Below are 20,354 nucleotides of genomic sequence, written 5' to 3'. Positions count from 1 at the left end.
TCAATCAAGCAAGCACTCAACATCTGGCTAAGCCAAGGCCTGAGTGATTCAGCTTGTAAAGCTATAACAAGTCACTTTTAGATTCAGAAAGTTTATTACTTACATAGACAGCAAAAGGAAGAGTAGTTGAAGGTATAGACTTCCTGGGCCTTCAACCCACACATCCAAAGGGATGACACTGAAACAAAAGGGGTCAGTGACTACAATGCAAGTTGTGGGGATACCTGTTATTGAGAAGCCAATTCTAGACTGCAGCTAAGTAGTTTTGCAGTCTGCAGCTGTCCCCAAGGAAGGGATAAGGAGGTGAGCAGAATGCCTTATATGTGATTAGAACCTGAAGGGCAATGAGAAACTGTCCCAGGGTAGACAGGGAGGGGAATGGAAGCTGTCTCCTGGCACTCTTCACAACCCTCCCATCCTCTCTTGCTTTGGGACAATCACAAGGTGCTCTGCCTTGTGGTAAGATTCAGAATAGTTTTAGTTCAAGCCTTGGCTGGTGTGGCCTGTGCAAATACATACAAGGTCACCTGGGTGCCACAGCTGAGCCATTCCCCTACAAAATTCAAAAGACAACAGTTTGGTAAAATACCTGAAAAACTACAACATAGAAAAAGCCTTTTTTATTTAGTATTTATTTTTATCAAGCTTATATATGCACATAGTTTAGAGAGTCAAACTCATAAACTCGGTAATGAAAACCAACAGGCCCCTGAAACTCTCCCCATTTCCTACTCCCTAGAAGTAATTTCTTTAAATTCTTTTAATCAGTGATTTGTTATTCACCTCTGTCTCTGTAGACAAATATTGTTAATTCTTGGGCTTTCCTGGTGGCGCAGTGGTTGCGAGTCCGCCTGCCAATGCAGGGGACACGGGTTCGTGCCCCAGTCCGGGAAGATCCCACATGCCGCCGAGTGGCTGGGCCCGTGAGCCATGGCCCCTGAACCTGCACGTCCAGAGCCTGTGGTCCACAATGGGAGAGGCCACAACAGTGAGAGGCCCACATACCGGAAAAAAAAAATATATTGTTAAATCTTGATTTTCTAGTTTTAGGCACTTTATCTCTCTTTTCCGTACTCCCCCTACACTTACCACTTCACACACACTTTTCCCACTCCTCCATCTTCCCAATTGTGATGGCTAATTTTATGTGTCAACCTGGCTAGGCCATGGTACCCAGATATTTGGTCAAACATCAGTCTAGATGTTTCTGGGAAGGTATTTTTTAGATGAGATTAGCATTTAAATCAGTGGACTCCGAGTAAAGCAGATTACCCTCCATAATGTGAGTAGGCCTCATCCAATCCATTGAAGGCCTTAAGAGAAAAAGACTGAGGTCCCCAGAGGAAGGGAGAGTTCTGCCTCCAGACTCTGCTTTCAGATTAGAGTTACAATATCTGTTCTTCCCTGGCTATCCAGCCTCTTGGCCTACCCTGAAGATTTTAGATTTACCAACCTCCACAACAACATGAGTCCATTCCTTAAACTAAATCTCTATATACATACATGTGTATCTTCTATTGGTTCTGTTTTTCTGGGGAACCCTAATACATCAATATACTTATATCTTAATTTTGATGAGATCAATGCTTATTATTTTTAATATATATACTATTAACAGAGAAGCCACATAATTTAACATGATCACTTTTTTAATATAATCTTCCCTTGGCAGTAACAATTATGTTACTTTTCCATTTGCTTAGTTTTCCATGTATTTATTACTGAATTATAACCAATTTCTGTAAATCTCCCCTCAAGAGCTTCCTTATTCTTTTTTACAGCTAGCTGAACTATATTTCATTGTATGGTTGTACTGTCATTTATTTAGTCACCCCCAAAACTGATGGACATTTAGAGAGTTTACAATCTTTTGCGTAATAAAAAGTGCTCCGTGAATAACTTTGTATACACTTAATTTCACATAAGTATAGGAATATTGTAGGATAAACTTCTAAATGTGGATTACTGAAGTTAAAAAAAAGTTTAAATTTTTGATAGGTATTGTTCAAAACACCCTGTAGAACTTAAACCAATTTACCCTCTCTTTAACAATATTTATTAACTCTCCAACATATTAAACTTTAAAAAATTTACCATATTATAGTTGAAAATATTATCTCAACTTAGTTTTAAATTGCACTACTTTCATTAATAGTAATGTTGAATGTTAAGTATCTTTTCATATGGGCAATAGCCTTTTATATTTTCTATTCTTTATATGTTTGCTACTTTTTATTGGGTTATTGGTTTACTTCTTATTGGCTTATAGTTCTGTAAATATTAGGGAAATTAGCCTTTTGTACATGATGTATGTTCTAAGAATGTAGATGTCTAGCATGGTATGGTAAATTTGGTGCCTCCACAGGAAGGGAAGAGAACCAGAAGAGAAGTTTATTATACTCATAGGTCCCAGAGGGGGTCACCGCGGGCGTGCGCAGGGCCACACAGGAGTCCAACTGGCAGTGTGTTCAAGTGAACAGCTGGGGAGCAGTGAGAGCCAGGACCTGTGGGCCAAAGCCTTCACTGGAGTCCTGAGTGGGGTCTAAGGAAAGCAAACCGAGTTGGGGAAAGAGAGGAAGGAAAGAGGAGGAGGAAGGGGGGCGGGGCCGGGAGAAGAGGATGGAGGAGGGGAAAGTTAGAGTCCAGGGGTTGGGTTGCTTATCAGGGTGTTTCAGCTGTTTTTGAGTGTGCATTCACAATTAGGGCTGTGAGAAGGATGTTGATATGCCAAAGCATTAACTCAAAATGGAGGATTTTTAACACAATGTGAGTTGCAAATACTTCCCCAAATTGTCATTTGTCTTTGGACTTTGCTTATGCAGATTCCACTTGGTTTATATAGTCAAACTCATCAATATTTTCTCTCAGGACTTCTGAGTTTGTGTCATAGTTAGAACAGGCTTTTCCACACACACACACACCCCAAGATAATAAAATAATTGTTTCATGCTTCTACAAGAACTTTTATGTTCCTTTTCATTATTATTTAAATCTTTGATCAATTTGGAATTTACCCTTATGTAAAGGGTATGATATTCATTGACCATTATTTTTTCCCATTATTTTGTCACAGCCCTTCTGTTGACAGCTACCTAGTTATTAAAAAATTGGTCATTAGAATTATTGATTTGAGTCCCTCTTTCTAACGTATTACATTTCTTCATGTATTTTGGTCCATTTCTGGACTCTGTGCTGTCCCATTAATTGTTGTTTACCCATACACGATATTTTACTGCTTTAACCATTATAATTTATGGCATTTTAATATTTCATAGGGTTAATCCTTCTTATTGTTCTTTTAAAAACAAGAATTTCCTGAGTATTACTGCTTATTTTCCATTTAAACTTTAAAATTATATTGTCCAGTTTGAATAAAAAAGAAAAATATTTTTGATATTTTAATGAAAACTATGTTAAATTCAGACACCAAGTTAAAGAGAGGTGTTATCTTTATGACGTTGAGTCTCCTACCCAAGAACATGGTACATCTTGGTTGATAGGAAAGGAAGTTGCCCTAATGCAGTGGTTCCTGAACTCGAGCATTTATCCGAATCACCTGGAGAGCTTAAGTCTCAGATTGTTGGGCCCACCTCCAGAGTTTCTGAATCTGTAGGTCTGAGGTAGGGCTTGAGAATTTGCGTTTCTCAAAAGTTTCCAGATGATGCTGGTGATGTTTGTCCCGGCACAACACCTTGAGAATAATCGGCTAGTGTTTTGATGATTTTGGAGATGGTTGGCGGGATATATAAAGGAGATTAAAGCACATTTAAAAACTTAAAAAAAAAAGTATGACTGGTAAACGATCCTTAGGGAGATGTGGGAAAGACCTGTATGAGGAGTTAAAAGCGAATGTCCGCGTTGTGGTGGAGAAGCCTGATGACTGGGGACAAACTCTGCTTCCACTCACTTTGAAAACCCACTTTACTCACACCACTCATCCCAACGCTGAATGAGAGATTTAGCAGGAACAAATATCAGACAAACAACTTCAGGCCTTCGGGGTAGAGCAGAGTTCTCCGGTCGATCAATAGCTAACTCGAAACGCTTGGGCGCAGCGCTCCAGAGAGTCCGCTTACATCCATCTGACGAGACCGCTGCAATCTCTCCACTTGCCAGCTCCGGGCCGTCGTCCTTGCTCCTCCCTCCCCTTCCTATCGTACTTCCCCCATTCTTTGCTCTTCCGCGTCCCTCCTCCTCAGCTCCATTTCCAGCGGCCTCTCCTCTTTTTCGTTTCGAGATCTTCCTAAACTAGTTGTATTTTACAGCCCTTTGAGGCTGATGAACGTTTCAAAACCTAAAAAGCGAAGGCACGCTCCTTAGCACCTAATGGAGAACATTTTAACTACTTAAGAAGGCCCTTCAACACTTCATCCAAAATTTCCCGCAGACGAGAAGAGAACGAAAGTGTTTCCTTTTGGTCATGTCCTAAGATGTCTTCTCAGTGGAGCAGAGTCGAGGCAGGACGAAGGGGGAGCCCCGCGGGGAGGAGGAGGAGCCTTCTCGGAGGAGCCTGGGTTCGGGCGGCTGTAGATCTGTGACCCCTGATCTCAACCTGAGATGCTGGAGTCGGTAGCTCGGATTCCTCTTCTTTGCTAGATTTGGGGCGAGTAGAGGCGGTTTCTGGAACAATTTACCGAAGTTTAAAACAACAGTGACCACAATGGCTATTTAGAAGCTGCTGGTTCAGTTGGTAGCTAACAAGAGAAGATTCAATTAAACAGAGGTAGGCGGGGAAAAACAAGTACCGCCCAACGTGGGGCTCGAACCCACGACCCTGAGATTAAGAGTCTCATGCTCTACCGACTGAGCTAGCCGGGCGCTGCTTTGCGAGCCTTCTCACAGGAATATAATTTCTTTTGAGGGACAGCTTGCACGGTCAAAGATACACACAGCTTAGTTTGAAAGAGTTCTCTGGCTCCAGGATTTTAAACGCAGCACTAGCTTTTGTCACCGAGAAACTCCAGGCTTCTAGAGTGATGGGACTGCACGGGGCTAGAAGAGCTTGCAAAGGGCGCGGGAATCACTAGTCCTGAAACCTCGACATTTCTTCAAATTCCTTTTAGACAGGTCTTGAGACCTTTTGGACAGCAAATTCTTTTGGAGAACCCGGTTTCTAGGACCCGGAATCCAGAAGAGGAAGCGCGAGGGAATGGGGATGAGAGGCGCAAACTGCCGCGAGAAGTAGGGGGGGCGCGGGGACTTGTGCTCCCGGGACCTTAGTGCTGCAGCCTCGTTCTTCCTTCTTCTCAGTCCGAAACCGTTTCCCCCGCTAAACCGTGACCACCAGGGGATGGGGTGGGGGTGAGGCTGAAAGACGCGTCAGTCGGAAGTTAGGTCCAATTGACTATTCATTTGGGGGCACGATTTTGTTTTTAAATACTAAAATTTTGTGGGACCTGAAGGTCCCACTGAGATTTAAAGTCGGATGGGATTTAGAGTCTCAGGCGTGGGCGCTCGCGGGAGATTTCACTGCACTCTCCAAAACGTTCATTTCTCCAACCTCTGGAAGAGGCGCTGAGTTCCGGAGTCACCAGCGAAGGGCTCTATCCTCTGCTCAGGTGAAGGTAGGCCTTGCTTGCTGCTCCGAGGCGCTCCACACCGCCCTGAAGCAGCTTTGCCAGGGCTGGTTAGATTCGCTTAGGTGGGAGAGCCGCAAATGGAGCTGAGTGGAGACAGTTATTTATCTAATTCGTAGACTGCACTTCTGCGATGCAGCCTTGAGCAAAGACGGATTACAAGCTTTTTTTAACCTTTAAAGGGTTCCAAAAAGGGAGGCCACCAAGGTGAACTACAATCATTTGCCGTGGCTCGGATTCGAACCGAGGTTGCTGCGGCCACAACGCAGAGTACTAACCACTATACGATCACGGCGCGCCACCTCCAAGGCGGCGCACTGCGCTTGGATTTAATGTCTTTACAAACAGGATTGTCTAAGTGGTGCTGCAGCTTTCTTTGCTTACTTCGCGTGATTCGCCTAGGTTAAAATCCCAAACGTTTCCACCCATAACCTCGAAGCCCTGACGCCCGAATCTGGGTCTCAGAATCCCGCCGTGCCCGCGCCATCATCACCCCCTCCGCTGGACGGCGGCGCACCCAGTCCCGACGAGGTCTGAGAGCGTCGCCTGCAGCTCGGGGACCGCGTCCCCAGTCGCCCTCCTCAAGCCACTTCTCTCTTTCCCCTCCAAATAATCAAGCCGCCCCCACTAGGCAACCCGAGGATTTTCCTATTTACATCTCCACCTTGTACCCTGCGAATGTTGGAACCGGCAGAGAAGCGAAGCTGGTGAGCTGCTAAACGGCGTGAGGTCCCCCTTTATTATTTTTCTTGCTTCCCTCACTGCTCCTTGGCGCGCTCTCTCAGGAACTTCGGAGTCTTGGGCTGACTTCCTTATTCTGACTCTTTAGTAAATCTAAGTCGCTTCCGAGTATTCAGGAAAACATATCCGATCAGCCTCCATTTCTGACATTCCCTAAAGACCCCCAAAAGGAGAATTATCGTGAACTGGTGCGAAGCAAGAGACCAAACGCAGCAAATGGGCTTGCCTTGGTAGCTGCATGAAGTCTGGAGGTTCGCTCGCGGTAGAGTCTCCCAGAAGGTTCAGAGTTTGAGGACAGATGGGTGGTCAAAGGTTTTTCTTTATCCCCCTATTTTGCTCTACTCGAGCTTCCGGAGAAAAGAAGATATCAGTAGTGCGTTGGCCGGGAATCGAACCCGGGTCAACTGCTTGGAAGGCAGCTATGCTCACCACTATACCACCAACGCACACGAGAAAACTTTTTGTTTGTATCCTTATTACTAGTTCGTCATGGTTTGCTCCGACCAAAGTCTTTCATATTTAGGGATTCGTGCTAAGAGAACTATTCAACACAAAGCCAAAGGACGAAGAGGAAAAAAGACCTCTAGGATTTTACCTATGATTATATTGATAATGTTGTGGTAGTTTTTCTAGTCGTTTCAGAGGTTTAGGGAAGGAAAATCATCAATTCTAGTTTATTGTCTTTTGAAGGGAGCCTCTGAAATCAAGTGGACGAGTTAAGGCCTTAATGCGAGTGTTATCTCTGTACACATATCGTTACGCATTTGAGAGTACTTCCTCAGCACGAATGCATAAAGGTAAAGTTGCCATTGAAAAAATAACCCACATTTTAAAGCTTTGAATACATATTGCCAAATTGCTGTGTGGAGCAATATCACCAATTTTCACTTTTCAATGAGTATTACCAAATTACCTCAGGCAACTAGATATCATCATTCTTTTTATCTTTACAAAAGTGCAACATAGAAATTTGGAGTCTCATTTTAACTTGCATTTATTGTATTACTATTGAGGTTGATCATTTTTCATAAACTTACTAATTATTTGTATTAGTTTGGGACTTACTAAATCATAAGCTTTGTCGATTTTTGCTATTGGGTAATTTATGTTATATGTATATTACCTACATATTAGTTTGGCATTTGTCTTATATTATTATTTATAGGATTTTCAGATGGGCAGTTTTCTGTTTTTATGTAGTCTAACCTATCAGTTTTATCCTTTATGATTTCTGTGTTTGCTTTTACCTTGAAAAAGTCTTCTCCAGCCCAATAAGATAATTATCCACCGATTTTTTTTATTGTTTCAATTCTTACATTTAATTATTTAACCCATCTAATATATGATATGAAGTGGTAATTCCACTTCTATGAATTTATCCTAAAGCAATCCCTAAGGATATACAAAGATGTATTCACACAGATGTTCATCAAAGTGTTATTTGTAAAACCAAAATTTTAGGGGGGAAAAACCTAAAAGTCCAGAAATACGATTGATGAAATCCATTTTGATGAAAACCCACATTTTTTTTTTTTTATATTGTACATTGCTGGTGGGAGTATAAATTGGCAGGACCTCTAAGGAGGGCATATTGGCACTACCCATCCACAAATGCACATGTCTTTTGAACCAACATTTTAATTCTTGGACATTTATTCTACACACGTACAAAATAACATACGTAGAAGATTATTTTTATGGCCGCAAAGGATTAGAATAACCGAAGTGTCATCAATAGGAAGCTGGTTTGATTAATTATGGAATATCAATATAATGGAATACTATGTGCCATAGAAAAGAATGAGGAAGCTCTTCATGTGTAATCTGCAACTATTTCTAAAATTAAGTGAAAAAGGCAAAGTTCAGAAAAGTGTGTATAGATTGCTATCATTTGTGCGAGGGAGGGGAACGTACTTAAATATATACGTATGTATGCATGTACTTGTATTTACAATCTATTTATATTTTATATTTACAACATACTTATATTACAATATAGTTATGAAACTTACTACTGGCTGCCTTATTAGAAGAAAACTAGATGGCCGAGGTGAAAAGTAGGTTTATCAGTTATGCCTTTTTGGATATTTGAATCCTAAACCATGTAAATATATTACCTTTACAAAAATTAAATAATTAAATTGAAAGAAAATATCATGTTGCTGAAGTGTATTTATTTCTACTGGAAAGTGTTAGAAATATATTAACTTTAAAAATAGCTGGTAAAAACGTAAAATAGGTAGCTAGTGGGAAGCAGCCGCATAGCACAAGGAGATCAGCTCGGTGCTTTGTGACCACCTAGAGGGGTGGGATAGGGAGGGTGGGAGGGAGGGAGACGCAAGAGGGAAGAGATATGGGGACATATGTATATGTATAACTGATTCACTTTGTTATAAAGCAGAAACTAACACACCATTGTAAGGCAATTATACTCTAATAAAGATGTTTTAAAAAAAGCTGATAATTAAATAGTATGTACAGCATTATTCCATTTTCTGTTTCAAAAACTGGATAATAGTTACCGGTGGTTGGTAGAATGGTAAACGATTTTTTCTTTATGTTTTCCTGCATTTCCTGTATTTCAGCTAAGGTCACCCATGTGGCAACTGAGTAGAAGAAACAAAATTAATCATTAAAAGTGTTATATAGGAACTGTCATTAAAAGTATTTTGTAGGAAGAAAAACGAACACAAAGTATTGTGTAGGTAGAAAAAAACACTCTTTCCCTGACCGGGAATCGAACCCGGGCCGCGGCGGTGAGAGCGCCGAATCCTAACCACTAGACCACCAGGGAATGTGGAAAAGTTTTGCGACAGAGAATGTATGAGGCTAATGCAACGTGTGTCTCCACCCTTTTTGTGACACATATTGTTTCAACCACCTAGATTTTGAGATTCTTGACTACTGGGCCTTCCCCACGTCAAAGCTACCTTTTCCTCGTATTTCTTTTTTGGAGTAGAAAACCCTTGAGAGAACTCCTCTGCATGGCTCCCAGAGCTGAGGGAGGATCGTGTACACACGATCGCAGTTCCCAAGACCAGAGACAAATGTCTGGAGAAAAGATAGAAGGACAAATAGGAAACTCTCAGCTTCCTGTAGTTGCAGTGATTTCCTGAATTGGGATCAGCAGAAAAGTAGAGGTCTCCAACTGGGCTTTGCCAAATTGACTAGGAACTTTTCCTTAAGGAATATAAAGGTTGTCGTGTAAGCAACTCTAGGAGATCCTGGTCCTATAGCAGCTTTTTTTTTTTTTTTTTTTTTTTTTCCATCTCGTGTGAATTTAAGCCAAACTCTGTTGGCCAAAACGAGTATTACAGACAAGTGAAAGTGACTCAGCCTACGGGTGCTTGGTGGTCAGCAGGATCTGAGCACAACTCGCTGGTGGGAAACTAAGAGAAAGAGTTTTGGAGCTTCAAAATTTTCAAATATGAAGAAGGAAGAGAGGGAGTGAGGAGAAAGAAAAGAAAACTGGGGTGCATACCTAGACTAAAGGAACCTTGAAAGCCATACCCATCTATGTCTGCAAATTAGCTTTATATGAGACAGAAAAGAAAGCAAATATGGCAAAATGTTAACAATGAATCTAGGTGAAGGGTAATTGAATGCTCAATACTTTATTCTTTTAACTTCTCTGTAGGTTTGAAATTTTTCAAAATAAAAATTTGAGAAAACCAAAAATGAAACAAACAATCAAAAGCCTCCCCTCAGACCTTTTTTTGGTCAGATGACTGCAGTGTGATTAATTCTTTGCACATGAGTTCAAATATAAATTTTAAAAAGCCACCCCCATGCACTAACATCAGAAAACACCTTTGACAATAAGTGAAAACGAGAATTAAAAAATTGAATCATATATGTGTACATATCAGCAGGGCCTGATAGAAAAAATGAGTGATAGGATATGGGGTGTTTCTGGGGGTTTTGTTGTGCTTTCAAAGTATCAATGTTGTTTAAAGAAAGTATTAATTCTCCAGTCATCCAATCTCCACCTTCCTAGGGAGAAGAGTAACTAAATGCTAGACATTTATTTTCACAAAACCCAAGTAATCCTGGTGTCATATGTCACCAAGGAGCCTAACAAAGCCCATTCCTTTTACTCCAGCTCTATTCCCACTGGGCAGCTACCTGTACTCAAAGGCTGATAAAGAGTATCTAACCCTAAGAACAAAATCTTGGGATTGTACCCAGGGTGGGTGCAAGGTAATAGATTTTATTTCCCTGTGTCACAAAGGAAATCAGCCTTCTTATGTTTTGGTGAACAGTCCATTTTCATCAGCTATTCTGCCACCTGCCGGTAATTTTCGGTATCATGAGAAACTAGGAAGTATCAATAGTATTAACAACAACAAAACCTGCTCTCTCTAGCCAAAGGACCAGGGAAGAGGTAGCCTAGCAAAACAGAAAACTTTTAGATAATAACTGCTCTACTTCCAGCCAAATGCCACAGAAAGAATTGTGGCTTACCTCTACCCATACCTAGTAAAGTCTAGGTATATGGGGTACCTAGACTTCCTCTCAGCAGGCCAGTAAAGAAGTGGTCCTCCTCTTCACTGCTGGATTGGTATCAGAGGAAACATGGTAGAGAATCGTACTTTCACGAACACCTGGTGATAGCAAGGTTACTCCTATTTCCCAGTATCAGTGGAGGCCATATGGGGAGGTGGAACTCCTACCCCTGCCCATCAGTAATGAGGAGCCCCTCTTCTCAGGTGTTAATGGAGACTAAATGGGGAACCTGGATTCCGACACCTACCTGGCTGTAACAAGGTACCTTACCCCCACTTCCTCTACTTGATTAGTATCAGAAGAAGCCAACTGAAACAGAAGGTTTAAATATGATCCAGAGTCCCAAATGTCCAGGCTTTAATAAAAAAGCACTCATCATATCAAGAATGAGAAAGACCTTGAACTGAATGAAAACAGACAATACCTAGATGATCAACGCGGTAGAATTATCTGACAAAGATTTTAAAACAGTCATCATAAAAATGTTTCAACAAGCAACTATGAAGATACTTGAAACAAACAAAAAAATAGAAAGTTCCAGCAAAGAAAAGTTTCAGCAAAGAAATAGAAGAATTGAATGGAAATTTTATAACTAAAAAATACAATAACAACAAAACCCCTCAATGGATGGGCTCAACAGCAGAGTGGAGGGGACAGAGGAAAGAATCAGTGACTTGAAAGATAAAACAATGGAAATTACTCAATCTGAACAACAGAGAAAATAGAATGAAAAAAAAAAAAGAACAGAGTCACACGGACTTGTGGGATTATAACAAAAGATCTAACATTTGTGTCATCAGATTCCCAGAGGGAGAAGAGAAAAAGAACAGGACTGAAAAACGTACTAAAAGAAATAATGAGTAAAACTCCCCAAATTTAGCAGATGATAAACCTACAGATTCAAGAAGCTGAGCAAACCCCAAAGAAGATAAACCCAAACAAATTCATGCCAAGACACATCATAGTCAAATTGCAGAAAACTAAAAACAAAGAAAAAAATCTTGAAATCCGTGAAAAATGACACCTTACATACCATGGATAAACAATTTGAATGACAGCACATTTCTCATCAGAGACCATGGAGGCCAGAGAAGTGGCACAAATTTTTCAAGCACTGAAAGAAGACTGTCAACCCAGATTCCTATATCCAGCAAAAATATCCTTTAAGAATGAAGGGGCTACCACTCAACAACAAAAAAGACAAACAACTCAATTAAAAAGTGAGCAAGAGATTTGAATAGAATTTCTCCAAAGAAGATATCTAAATGGTCAGCAAGCACATGGAAAGATGCTCAATGCCATTAGTCATTAGGGAAATGCAAATCAATATCACAGTAAGATACTACTTCACACTTTCCAGAACGGCTGTAATTTTTAAAAATGGAAAATAACAAGTGTGGTGAGGATGAGGTGAAATTGAAACCCTAATACACTGGTGGCAGGAATGTAAAATGTTGCAGCTGCTGTGGAACACAGTTTGGAGGCTCCTCAATATGTTAAACATAGAATACAGTCCAGTAATTTCACTCTAGGTAGATCACAAAGAACTAAAAGCAGGTACTCATACAAATACTTGTACGTGCATACTCATAGCAGCATGATATTCATAATAGCCCAAAGTTGTAAACAACCCAAATGTCCATGGATGAATGAATGGATAAACAAACTGTGGTATATACATACAATGGCATATTATTTGGACATAACAAAGAAGTACTGACGTGCTACACGTTGGATGAACCTCGAAAACATTATGCTAAATGAAATAAGCCAGACACAAAAGGTAACATATCGTATGATTCCGTTTATATGAAATGTACAGAATGGCCAATCCACAGAGACAGAAAGCAGATCAGTCATTGCCAGAGGTTGGGGACTGATTTCACAGTTGGAACAGGGCTTCCTTTTGGGGTGATGAAAACATTCTGGAACTAGATAGTGGGATGGTTGCACAACGTTTCAAAGGTACTAAATGCCACTGAATTGTACACTTTAAAATGGTTAAAATTGTGAACTTTATGTTTTATGTATTTTACCACAATTTAAAACTTAGTAAAGGGGAAATCCTAGCAAGATTTTTTTGTAGATATAGACAAAATTATTCTAAAACTTGCATGGAAAGGCAAAACAACTAGAATAGTTAAAACACGTTTTGAAAAAGAATTAAGTGGGAGGAATCAGTTTATCCATTTTCAAGATTTATTAAAAGGCTACAGTAGTAAAGATGGTATGGTACTGGCAGAAAAATAAATATACAGATCAATGAAACAGAATAGAGAGCCCAGCAGTTGACCCATACAAGTATGCCAACTCATGTTGTTTTTTACAAAGGTGAAAACAATTCCGTGGAGGAAAAAATCGCTTTTTCAATATATATTGCTGAAGAAATTGGACATCCATAAGCAAACAAATAAACAAAACCCCCAACCTAAGTCTCATAACTCCAAAGTGGATCAAGAGCTTAAATGTGAAGTATAAAACATTTAGAAAAAACATAGGAGAAACTCTTCATGGTCTAAGGCTAGACAAAGTTTTGACACCAAAAGCAACCCGTAAAAGGAAAAATCAATAAAGTAGACTTCATCAAAATTAAATGTTTGCTCTGCAAAAGACCCTATTATGAGAATGAAAAACAAGATGCTAGCTGGGAGAAAATATGTGTAAACCACATACCCAACAAAGGACTATTGTCTAGAATATATAAGAACTCTCTAACTCAACAGTATAAAAAACAGTCCAGTGAGGAAACGGTCAAAAGTCAAGAAGGAACATTTCCCCAAGAGGATATACAGACAGCAATAAGCACATGAAAAGATGTTCAGCATCATTAGCCACTGGAGAAATACAAATTAAAACCACAATTAGATATCACTACATACCTATCAGAATGGCTAAAATTAGAAATAATGACAACCTCAAATGCTGGTGAGAATAATGCAGGGAAACGATCACTCATACATTGCTTGTGGGAATGTAGAATGGTACAAGCACTCTGGAAAACAGTTTATTTTTTAAAAAAAGTTTATTAAAAAAACCCCTAAATATGCAATTTTCATAGGAACCAGAATTTGCACTCCTGGGCATTTATCCCAGAGAAATAAAAACTAATGTTCACATAAAAACCTATGCACAAAGCAGTGTAAAGCAATTATACTCCAATAAAGATGTTACCAAAAAAACCTATGCACAAATGTTTATAGCAAATTTATTAATGAAAGCCCAAAACTGGAAACAAGGCAGATGTCCTTCAGCAGGTGAATGGTTAAAGAAACTGTGGTACATCTATAGCATGGAATACTACTCAGCAATAAAAAGGAACAAACTACTGATATACTCACAACTTGGATGAATCCGCAGAAAATTATGCTGAGTAAAAAAAGTTCATCCCCAAACGTTACATACTGTAACCTGTTTATATAACATTCTTAAAATAACAAAATTTTAGAAATGGAGAATGGATTAGTTGTTGCTAGATGTTAATGTGGAGATGGAGATTGGAGGGAAGTGAGTGTGGCTACGTGGGGGATCCTTGTGATGGAAATGTCCTGTATCTTGCTAAAGCAAGGGTAGTCCATACAGTGAAAAGACTTCTGCTAAACCAGTTTAGGTCATGGTAGTGTGAGACCACCTAGGATTAAGAATATCTAGTAGTATTCCTCAACCAGAGTGGTACCACCTCCTGGGAGGCCTTTGGAAATATGTAGGGGCATTAAAAATTTACATTGACTGGGGATGCAGATGGCATTTGACAGGGGACGGGAGACAAGAATGCTAAATGTACTGCACTGGGCAGGACAGCTCCACACACACACAAAATTGTCCCTCCCATAATGTCAATAAGGCCCCACTGAGAAACACTGAAGGCAGCTTTACACTCAAGGTCCCTAAGACACACCTCAATATGTTTTGAACCCTAATCTCTCTTTTTTCATTACTTTCACTGACTACTCTACCTTTTCTCAGTTACTCACATTCACCTTCACATTCAAAAGGATAATCCTTTTTTCAGATGTTAGAAGATCTGCGGCTTCCATAGAGTCCAGGAGCCTCTGGTGGTTGGCTCCATAAAAAATAAATAATGTCTTTTTAATAGTGTGCTAGTGGTCAGGACTTTGCACACACCACAAAAGAAACATGAAACATAAAAACATTTTATGGCAACATGACAGAATTTTCTACCCAAATAGTTAATAGAGAGTTCCCCCTCTATAAGACCTCAAGATAGAAATTAATATGAACCCAAATAAACAAAACAACATCTATGAGGGCATATACTGTAGGGGATATTCTTCAGCAACTTGGGTATTTTTTAGAACTACTTGATGACCATAATAGAATTGCTTCAAAGAGAATGCAAAATACTCTTGGAGCAGGAAGAGCAGAATCTGTTTGCCTATGATTCTATTATTGCTTTGAGCTATGTGTTGACTGACTTACTCAAGTTTGATTTAGCAAGTGTCTACCTTGCTCTTACTGCTATCCACAATAAAGGCTCCCTGCGTAGGTGGTGACTAGGAATCTGTGCTATCACAGTAAAGAGGAGTCATGTCTTATCTATTCTAGCCTTCTAGTAAGAGGCATATATATCCCCGAGAAATTGTGGCTGAAATGTCAAGTGCTCGTACTTGAGCATTCTTCTGAGGACAGGGCCCATATCTCTCATTAGGTTTTCAAAAGGAGTTTGTAACCCAAAAAGTTCAGAACCATTAATTTATAAACTCTCAGTCCCAAGTAATCTCACACGGCCAACCTCCTAATCAGTTCAACAAGAGGAAACTTATCTTTTACTGCGTTGGCAGTCTTAGATTTTAGAAACAATTTATTTTTGGAACTCTCACCTTCATACAGGGAAATGTAAGCACCGCTTTCTTCACCTTTGCAGGAATTGATAAAAACATCAAATGTGTGGGTAAAGGTGGCACAAAGAATACGTCTTTATATAATAGCTCCAAATGAGTAAAATGGCAAAATTCCAAGCTATGAAAAAATGAATGCTTTTTTATTTAATTTAAATTTAAACTCACACTTCCAAAAATATTTGATTTACTTTTACGTTTTGGGAACGTTTTTCCCAAAAGAGATTTGAAGTGAGGTGTTTAAAGTAAACACCTCACTTGTAACCAAATACAGCAAACAGCTAACATAAAAATAGAAGATTCAAAAGCTTTAGAAAAGACAAACTATAGAGCAAAAACCTGAGCTAATATAAATACTGTAATTGAGCACTATATTTACCTCTGGATTTATGAACAGTAAAAAAGAAAAAGAAAATGAGTTATATAATTCCCATCGCTTCTTAAAAGGAAACACATCAAGCTGCCAAAAGAGGCAAACTTTTGTTTTGTTTTGTTTTGGCTGCGTTGGGTCTTCGTTGCTGCACGCGGGCTTTCTCTAGTTGCTGCGAGTGGGGGCTACTCTTCGTTGCGCTGTGTGGGCTTCTCATTGCGGTGGCTTCTTTTGTTGTGGAGCATCGGATCTAGGGCCGCGGGCTTCAGTTGTTGCAGCACGCGGGCTCAGTAGTTGTGGCACACCGGCCCAGCTGCTCCGTGGCACGTGGGACCCTCTCGCACCAGGGATCAAACTCATGTCCCCTCGCACTGACAGGCAGATTCTCAACCACCGCGCCTCCAGGGAAGTCCCGCAAACTTTTACTACAAGGTGAATTTATCAAGTAGGCCCTTATACCCATAACAACTGAACACCATAACCATCACTGGCTTTATCTGAAATGAATTTGAAAAAGTATCTTGTGGGCTTCACTGGTGGCGCAGTGGTTGGGAGTCGGCCTGCCGATACGGGGGGCGCGGGTTCGTGCCCCAGTCCAGGAGAATCCAGCATCCGGCATGTGGCGGGGCGGCTGGGCCTGCGTGTCCGGAGCCTATGCGGCGGGAGAGACCACAGCAGTGAGAGGCCCATATACCGCAAAAAAAAAAAAAAAACACAAAAAAAGTATCTTGTTTCCTTGTTTGTTTTTTTGTTTTGTTTTTTCATTTGACACAAAATAAAGAGGCTATCAAATGATTATCTTTTTTTTTTTAGCATACTGCTATAAGTTAAGGGTTGTAACATAGTTTAAATGAGTCAAAACACAAATTTTGTTGAACTCCTTAGGTATATAAAAGCTGGATGCCAGCCTGTCTCTATTCTTATTATTTACTAATGATAGGCCCATTCTCCGAGCCAGCATTCTAATTTGAAGATCTAGGGATTGTTCTTTCTGTTCTGCCAATACTGTCTCTCACATCCCTGTCTAAATCTGTATCTTTTCTGTTTTCCTTTTCATCCTTTAAACTCAGCCACCTTTGAACCTATAAAAGACATTATAATGCAAAGAGTATTGGCACCTGAGTCAGATAAATCTGGGCTTGAATTAGGTAAACCTTGGGCAAGATGGTCCTTTGAACTTCAGCTTCCATATCTGTAAAATGGGAATAAAATCTACCTTTCAGGGTTGTTGTAAGGATTAGAAATATTATCATGCAGATCACTCAGCATAGCATATGGCACCAGCAGATATTCAGCAATGCTATTATTTAAACTACTTTTATTATTATGGTTACCCTTGTCCAGGTTGGTCTGCTTTACTGTGTCACATGACAATTCTCCCTACCCATTTCTAAGACTACTCCCCTATTGTAAACCCAACATAATACTCTCTGCTGTGTTTCTCCTATCATTTAACCTTGTCTATACTTTCAAAGGTAGCACTACCCTCAGCCACAGCTGGGATGTTTTTTATCCTAGCACAAAGAGGACACAAATTAGTAGCTGTTATCCAGTTCATTCCACTACTTTTCCTGTTGCAGCTTCTTTACAGCTTCCTAACACTGAATGAACATGTAGTAACTTACAACTACAATATAAATGAATCCAAAGGGGTAAAGGAGAAAGGTCTGTAAATGGGATGGGAAAGATCTAAAGGACCTGAACCATGCTCCAAATCATCCTGGGGCGACAATGAGTTAGTGACCATCTTCTAGGAGAGAAGGGAAACTTTTCCTATCAAAAGCCATGGATTTAGAGAAAATAGACTAGTTTAAAGCTTTATAAGGAACAGAATCATGAGAGAAATGATCTACCTTTAAAAATAGACATTGTCAAAAGTAGTAAAAATTAGTCTCAAGAACAATATCTGAGCATCAGCAAGTCCTATAGTTTTACCTGCAAAATATATCCTAAGACTGACCACTTCTCATTGTTTCCTTGGCCACAATCATAGTTCTGAATGGCTGACCCTGCTTCCACTCTTCCCCCACTTCCAAAATCATTTTCTACAGATCAGTGAGAATTACCTGATTTCAAAATTTGGCGTATGATATTATTATGGTGTTTTGATTTATACTTTTTTTCTCCTCTTTCTTATCTTCTTTTGAATTAATCAAGTTTTAGTCTTATTTTGTTATTTTAATTCCCCTTTTTCTCCTCTTGGTTCAGAAATAACACACTATTTTTTCCTATTATTTTGGTACCTACCCTTACAATACATACTTAAATATTCATTAATTAAAATAATTAATTAAAGCATAAATCCAATAAATCTTGACAAACAATATGACAGCTTTAATTACAATTCCTCTCCTGCTTTATGTGTTACTATTGTGTTTTTTTTACTGCCAGAAGCAGTTGTTTTTTGTTTTTGTTTTCTTTTTGATGTAATTTTATTTTATTTATTTTTTTTAACATCTTTATTGGGGTATAATTGCTTTACAATGGTGTGTCAGTTTCTGCTCCATAACAAAGTGAATCAGCTATACACATACACATGTTCCCATATCTCCTCCCTCTTACATCTCCCTCCCTCCCACCCTCCCTATCCCACCCCTCCAGGCGGTCACAAAGCACCGAGCCGATATCCCTGTGCCATGCGGCTGCTTCCCACCAGCTATCTACCTTACGTTTGCTAGTGTATATATGTCCATGCCTCTCTCCCGCCCTGTCACAGCTCACCCTTCCCCCTTCCCATATCCTCAAGTCCGTTCTCCAGTAGGTCTGTGTCTTTATTCCTGTCTTACCCCTAGGCTCTTCATGACATTTTTTTTTTCTTAAATTCCGTATATATGTGTTAGCATAACGGTATTTGTCTTTTTCTTTCTGACTTACTTCACTCTGTATGACAGACTCTAGGTCTATCCACCTCATTACAAATAGCTCAATTTCGGTTTTTTTTATGGCTGAGTAATTTTCCATTGTATATATGTGCCACATCTTCTTTATCCATTCATCCGATGATGGGCACTTAGGTTGTTTCCATCTCCGGGCTATTGTAAATAGAGCTGCAATGAACATTTTGGTACAAGACTCTTCTTGAATTTTGGTTTTCTCAGGGTATATGCCCAGTAGTGGGATTGCTGGGTCATATGGTAGTTCTATTTGTAGTTTTTTAAGGAACCTCCATACTGTTCTCCATAGTGGCTGAACCAATTCACATTCCCACCAGCAGTGCAAGAGTGTTCCCTTTTCTCCACACCCTCTCCAGCATTTATTGTTTCTAGATTTTTTGATGATGGCCATTCTGACTGGTGTGAGATGATATCTCATTGTAGTTTTGATTTGCATTTCTCTAATGATTAATGATGTTGAGCATTCTTTCATGTGTTTGTTGGCAGTCTGTATATCTTCTTTGGAGAAATGTCTATTTAGGTCTTCTGCCCATTTTTGGATTGGGTTGTTTGTTTTTTTGTTATTGAGCTGCATGAGCTGCTTGTAAATTTTGGAGATTAATCCTTTGTCAGTTGCTTCATTTGCCAATATTTTCTCCCATTCTGAGGGTTGTCTTTTGGTCTTGTTTATGGTTTCCTTTGCTGTGCAAAAGCTTTGAAGTTTCATTAGTTCCCATTTGTTTATTTTTGTTTTTATTTCCATTTCTCTAGGAGGTGGGTCAGAAAGGATCTTGCTGTGATTTATGTCATAGAGTGTTCTGCCTATGTTTTCCTCTAAGAGTTTGATAGTTTCTGGCCTTACATTTAGGTCTTTAATCCATTTTGAGCTTATTTTTGTGTATGGTGTTAGGGAGTGATCTAATCTCATACTTTTACATGTACCTGTCCAGTTTTCCCAGCACCACTTATTGAAGAGGCTGTCCTTTCTCCACTGTACATTCCTGCCACCTTTATCAAAGATAAGGTGTCCATATGTGCGTGGGTTTATCTCTGGGCTTTCTATCCTGTTCCATTGATCTATATTTCTGTTTTTGTGCCAGTACCATACTGTCTTGATTACTGTAGCTTTGTAGTATAGTCTGAAGTCAGGGAGCCTGATTCCTCCAGCTCCGTTTTTCGTTCTCAAGATTGCTTTGGCTATTCGGGGTCTTTTGTGTTTCCATACAAATTGTGAAATTTTTTGTTCTAGTTCTGTGAAAAATGCCAGTGGTAGTTTGATAGGGATTGCATTGAATCTATAGATTGCTTTGGGTAGTAGAGTCATTTTCACAATGTTGATTCTTCCAATCCACGAACATGGTATATCTCTCCATCTATTTGTATCATCTTTAATTTCTTTCATCAGTGTCTTATAATTTTCTGCATACAGGTC

The 20,354-nt window shown here is 39.7% G+C and overlaps 3 non-coding genes across 3 annotated transcripts; all 3 read right to left on the bottom strand.

Annotated features, from left to right (window-relative positions):
• Positions 1-4,745: 4,745 nt before the first annotated feature.
• Positions 4,746-4,818, bottom strand: TRNAK-CUU (transfer RNA lysine (anticodon CUU)). Its single transcript has one exon. It is a non-coding gene; the product is annotated as a tRNA-Lys (tRNA).
• A 1,873-nt stretch (positions 4,819-6,691) lies between these two features.
• On the bottom strand, positions 6,692-6,763 carry TRNAG-UCC (transfer RNA glycine (anticodon UCC)). Its single transcript has one exon. It is a non-coding gene; the product is annotated as a tRNA-Gly (tRNA).
• A 2,276-nt stretch (positions 6,764-9,039) lies between these two features.
• TRNAE-CUC (transfer RNA glutamic acid (anticodon CUC)) lies at positions 9,040-9,111 on the bottom strand. Its single transcript has one exon. It is a non-coding gene; the product is annotated as a tRNA-Glu (tRNA).
• Between the last annotated feature and the right edge of the window lie 11,243 nt (positions 9,112-20,354).

This window comes from Pseudorca crassidens, chromosome 2, assembly GCF_039906515.1.
Source record: "Pseudorca crassidens isolate mPseCra1 chromosome 2, mPseCra1.hap1, whole genome shotgun sequence".
In the NCBI taxonomy this organism is placed as follows: domain Eukaryota; kingdom Metazoa; phylum Chordata; class Mammalia; order Artiodactyla; family Delphinidae; genus Pseudorca; species Pseudorca crassidens.
The sequence above is the reverse complement of the archived record's forward strand: the minus strand, read 5'-3'. Positions and strand labels throughout refer to the sequence as shown.